Below are 6096 nucleotides of genomic sequence, written 5' to 3' on the forward strand. Positions count from 1 at the left end.
ACTTTTTCTTGTGTTCATGGAATAGACATAATCAGGTTTGTCATCACGACAGAGACATACTGTTTAGAAAAAGAGTTGTCTTAGAGACCGCCTTGTCCAACACTCATGCTTCAAAATGGAGACTGAAGTCCAGAAATGCTATGGAACTTTCCCAATGTCAGGATAGGCCTACTGCTGCCACACTGGGGTACAGTTTAATCAGAACCAGCTCAGATTCTTGGAACCAGGTACAGTATATCGCTCAAGAACCTGCCTCGTGAAAGGCATAATGAAAGCTCTCGGGACCTAAAAAGTCCTTTTTGCCAGGGGATACCATTTTGGAACAGAGAGAGACCCCTTTCTTATGATTAAGTTGTGTCTTCCACTGGCTACAGCTGGAGGAAATTGTAGGCTGCCACAGGAGTCACCTGGAGGTGGGAGTGTCCAGCCGTCACACCCACGGCTTAGTCCCAGCTTCTAGTCTGTGGATCTGAAGCAACCTTGAGATTGGAGGAGGATAACCCAAGGGCCTTTTTTTTTTTTCTTTTTTCTTTTTTTAATTCTTTATTATTTAAAGTATTACATATGTCTCCTTTTTCCGCCATTGACCTCTCCCTAGCCACCCCCCTTCCCCCCCCCACACACACATACCCTCATCCCACTACTGTCTATGTCCATTGGCTATGCTTACATGCATGCATACAAGGCCTTTGGTTGTTTTCTTACACCCACCCCCACACCCCACACCCCGCCTTCCCTCTGAAGTTTGATGGTGTGTTCAATACTTCTCTGTCTTTGGATCTATTTTTATCAGTTTATGTTGTTCATTATACGCCACAAATGAGTGAGATCATGTGATATTTATCTTTCTCTGACAGGCTTATTTTGCTTAGCATAATGCTTTCCAGGTCCATCCATGCTGTTGCAAATGGTAGGAATTTTTTCTTTTTTACAGCAGCGTAGTAAGTATTCCCTTGTGTAGATGTACCACACTTTTCTAACCCACTCATCTGCTGATGGGCACTTAGGCTGTTTCCAGATCTTAGCTATTGTAAATTGTGCTGCTATGAACATAGGGGTGCATATATCCTTTCTGATTGGTGTTTCTGACTTCTTGGGATATATTCCTAGAAGTGGGATTACTGGGTCAAATGGGAATTCCGTTGTGTTTTTATGTTTGTTTGTTTTTTTAACAGATTTTTATTGTTTTCAGAGAGGAAGGGAGAGGGAGAGAAAGAGAGAAACCATTAATGATGAGAGAGAATCATTGATCGGCAGCCTCCTGCCTGCCCCTACTGGTGATTGAGCCAAAAACTCAGGCATGTGCCCTTGACCGCCATCAGACCCAGGACCCTTCACTCTGCAGGCTGACATTGTATCCACTGAGCCGAACTGGCTGGGTGGGAATTCCATTTTTAATTTTTGAGGACACTCCATACTGTTCTCCACAGTGGCTGCACCAGTCTGCATTTGCACCAGCAGTGCACGAGTGTTCCTTTTTCTCTGCATCCTTGTCAGCACTTGTTTGTTGATTTGTTGATGATAGTCATTCTGACAGGTGTGAGCTGGTACCTCATTGTCGTTTTGATTTGCATCTCTCAGATGATTAGTGACTTTGAGCATATTTTCATATGTCTCTTGGCTTTCTGTATGTCCACTTTCAAAAAGTGTCTTATTTAATACTGTGAACAACTCTATTCCAACAAACTGGTTAACCTAGAAGAAATGAACATGTTCCTAGAAAAATACGACCTTCCAAAACTCAGTCTGGTTCTATTTTATTTATCAGTTTATTTTGTTTATTAGATTCCTTGTTCGTTTATTTTGATTTTTAGATTCAATTGTTGATAGATATGTATTTATTGCCATTTTATTGCTCATATTTTTTATCATTTTTTTCCTTCTCCTTCCTCTTTTTAAAGAATACTTTTCAACATTTCATGTAATACTGGTTTGGTGGTGATGAACTCCTTTAGCTCTTCTTGTCTGTGAAGCTCTTTATCTGACCTTCAATTCTGAATGATAGCTTTGCTGGGTAGAGTAATCTTGGTTGTAGGTCCTTGCTATTCATCACTTTGAATATTTCTTGTACTCTCTTCTGGGCCTGCATAGTTTCTGATGAGTAATCAGCTGACAGTTATATGGGTGCTCCCTTTTAGGTAAGTAACTGCTTTTCTCTTGCTGCTTTTAAGATTCTCTTTGTCATTAACACCTGCCATTTTAATTATCATGTGTCTTGGTATGGGCGTCTTTGGGTTCCTCTTGTTTGGGACTCTTTATGCTTCCTAGACTTGTAAGTCTGTTTATTTCACTAGGTAGGGGAAGTTTTCTGTCATTTTTCCTCAAATAGGTTTTCTTTTTGTTTTTGTTTTCTAAATAAATGTTTATTGTTCAGATTATTACAGTTGTTCCTTATTTTTTCTCCCCCTAGCTCCCTTCCACCCAGTTCCCACCCCACTCCATGCCCTTACCCCCACATTGTCCTCGTCCATAGGTGTATGATTTTCGTCCAATCTCTTTTTTCACCCCCATACTCTCTTTCCCCTGAGAATTGTCAGTCCACTCTCTTTCTATGCCCTTGATTCTATTATATTCACCAGTTAATTCTTTTTTTTCCATTTCAATTTGTTCATTCTTTTTTTTTAAATTAAATCTTTATTGTTCAGATTATTACATTTGTTCCTCTTTTTTTCCCCCATAACTCCCCTCCTCAAAGTTCCCGCCCCACCCTCCGCCCTCACTCCCCACCCACTGTGCTCATCCATAGGTGCACGATTTTTGTCCAGTCTCTTCCCACATCTCCCACACCCATTTCCCCCTCAAGAATAGTCAGTCCATTCCCTTTCTATGTCCCTGATTCTATTATAATCACCAGTTCATTCTGTTCATCAGATTATTTATTCACTTGATTCTTAGATTCACTTGTTGATAGATACATATTTGTTGTTCATAATTTGTATCTTCACCTTTTCCTTCCTCTTCCTCTTCTTAAAGGATACCTTTCAGCATTTCATATAATCCTGGTTTGGTGGTGATGAACTCCTTTAGCTTTTCCTTATCTGTGAAGCTCTTTATCTGACCTTCAATTCTGAATGATAGCTTTGCTGGATAAAGTAATCTTGGATGTAGGTTCTTGGTAGTCATCACTTTGAATATTTCTTGCCACTCCCTTCTGGCCTGCAAAGTTTCTGTTGAGAAATCCGCTGACAGTCGTATTGGTATTCCCTTGTAGGTAACTGAGTTTCTTTCTCTTGCTCCTTTTAAGATTCTCTCTTTGTCTTTTGCTCTTGGCATTTTAATTATGATGTGTCTTGGTGTGGTCCTCTTTGGGTTCCTTTTGTTTGGGGTTCTCTGCGCTTCTTGAACCTGTAAGTCTATTTCTTTCACCAGGTGGGGGAAGTTTTCTGTCATTATTTCTACAAATAGTTTTTCAATATCTTGCTCTCTCTCATCTTCTGGCACCCCTATAATTCTGATGTTGGTACGCTTGAAGTTGTCCCAGAGGCTCCTTACACTATCTTCGTATTTTCGGATTCTTTTTTCATTTTGCTTTTCCGGTTGGGTGTTTTTTGCTTCTTCGCATTTCAGATCTTTGACTTGATTCTTGTGCTCCTCTGGTCTGCTGTTGGGAGTCTGTATAATATTCTTTATTTCAGTCAGTGTATGCTTAATTTCTAGTTGGTTCTTTATCACAACATCTAGGGCCTCATTAGATTTCTTGAGGATCTCACTACATTTATCAGCAGTTTCTAGAAAATTATTGAAAGACCTTAAAAGTGTGGTTTTGAGCTCTATATCTTCCATTTCTGACATTTGCATCCTGTTTCTTTGTCTCCTCATTTTTTTATGTTTTCTTGGTGCAACCCCTAGTGGTCTTTGCGCGCAGTCTTGTTGTAGTTAAGCCTTGATTGTTGTAGGTAATACTAGAGGGGATTTGACCTCCCTGCCAAGTGGCTGTGAGAATTAGCTGTGTCCCCAAGGGCCTTTTTACCTTGTCATGGTGTCCTCCTTGGTGGGCAAGGTGAAAGGTTGTTTTCGCTGGAATGCCTAAGATCAATGTTTCCTCCCCTTAGAAGTGACTCTGTTTTCTGTTTACACGTTTAGATTCTCTACTGCAGTGCCACACTGTTTAGAAGATTTACCTGCGCAGAATCCTGCTGTTCTTACTCCCATGTTTCCCTCCAGTGTTGATACCGTCTGCTTAGGAACGGGATATTCAGGTTAGCTCTAGAGAAACCCCCAGGTCCTTTTCGGCATTTCCACTCTCTTACACATGCTGCTCCTGAGAGGAGTGGGGGGGGTGACATTTCTCTGTTGTCACCCTAGCAGTGGTCGGCAAACTGCGGCTCGCGAGCCACATGCGGCTCTTTGGCCCCTCGAGTGCGGCTCTTCCACAAAATACCACGTGTGGGCGCGCGCGTACAGTGCGATTGAAACTTTGTGGCCCATGCGCAGAAGTCGGTATTTTGTGGAAGAGCCACACTCAAGGGGCCAAAGAGCCGCGTGTGGCTCACGAGCCGCGGTTTGCCGACCACTGGCCTAGTCCACAGTCATTAATGCGGAACGTGCTGAGCTGAGGCAGGGATAGAGATCTATCAGCCCTGCTCCCTGATCTGCAGGAGCCGAGCCACATGCAGGAGGAGGACAGATAAACCAGCCACTTCCAGGGAGGGACGTGGCAGGCCTTCGGAGCACTGGCACAGGCCCCCAGGAATGGAAAAAGCTCCTGAGTTTGGGGAATGATGAAAGCAGTGAGCTGACTGACAGATCATGAGGCAGGAAGAGTGAGTAGTGGGACTTCAGGTTCCCGTATCAGTCAGAGTTCAGTGGAGAAGCAGAACCAGAAGGGATACACGCCTTTTTCGTATTCGATATGCTTCCAGGAACTGGCCTGCACACTGTGGGACTGATTACGCAGTTTCTGTAAGGCTAAACCTCTGTGACTGATGCTGGAGCTTGAGGTGCTCAGTCAGAAGGGGAAGATCATGAGTGGCTGAAAGCCACTAGCACAAGCGGGGGCCCTAGGATGGACCGTGCCTGTGTCCATTATTGCTGCTTCTGACCTTGGTGATGAGGGGATCCTGCAGAAGCTGAGTGAGGCCCTTCTTCATACAGAGCTAACTAGCCACGCACACAACTGATTGAGGAGTCAAAAACAAATAAAACCTGGAGGAGAATCCAGGGAAAATAGGGTAATTGCAGGCCTACAGGCTGCTTCACACTAAGAAGATCTGCTTCAAACGCAGATCAGCAATCAAAATGGTTGCTTCCTTCCAAATCTGGCAAATACATGCCTTGTAGCCCTCCCTAACAAGAAACAAAGTAAGGGAGTTCTGGGAAATGTAGTTTAGCTGAGACAAGTTGACAAAGCCATCACAATCCCCCCATTATAAAATGGATCTGGCCCTAGCCGGTTTGGCTCAGTGGATAGAGCATTGGCCCGAAGACTGAAGGGTCCCGGGTTCAATTCCGGTCAAGGGCAGGTACCTAGGTTGCAGGCTCCATTCCCACACCTCCCAGCCCTGGTCTGGGGCACGTGTGGGAGGCAATTGTGTCCGTTCTCTCTCACATGGATGTTTCTCTTAGTCCAGTGGTCGGCAAACTGCGGCTCGCCAGCCACATGCGGCTCTTTGGCCCCTTGAGTGTGGCTCTTCCACAAAATACCGACTTCTGCACATGGGCCACAAAGTTTCAATCGCACTGTGTGTGCGCGCCCGCACGTGGTATTTTGTGGAAGAGCCACACTTGGTCCACAGCTCTGTCCTGCTTCCTGTTTTCAATTCTGTGAGTTGCCCAGTATCATTCAAATAACATCCTCCTTTTTTTGCCTGAAGTTCATGAGTTAATTTCTATTGCGTTTTTATCAAAGAACCTGAACTGACAAACTATTCAAAGACTGATGCTTGAATTTCTTCAAGAAATATAAGAATACCATAAAACTCATTCAGCATGAAAATGATGTATTTTACTATGGTCCATTTTCCTCAGCACATCCTGCTAGCTATTTTAAAAATCTGCCCTGGCCAGTGTGGCTAAGTGGATAGAGCAGCGGCCTGCAGACCAAAGGTTCCTGGGTTTGATTCTGGACAAGGGCATGTACGTCGGTTGCAGGCTCCT

Source organism: Myotis nattereri, assembly GCF_964212035.1.
Source record: "Myotis nattereri genome assembly, chromosome: 8".
NCBI lineage: Eukaryota > Metazoa > Chordata > Mammalia > Chiroptera > Vespertilionidae > Myotis > Myotis nattereri.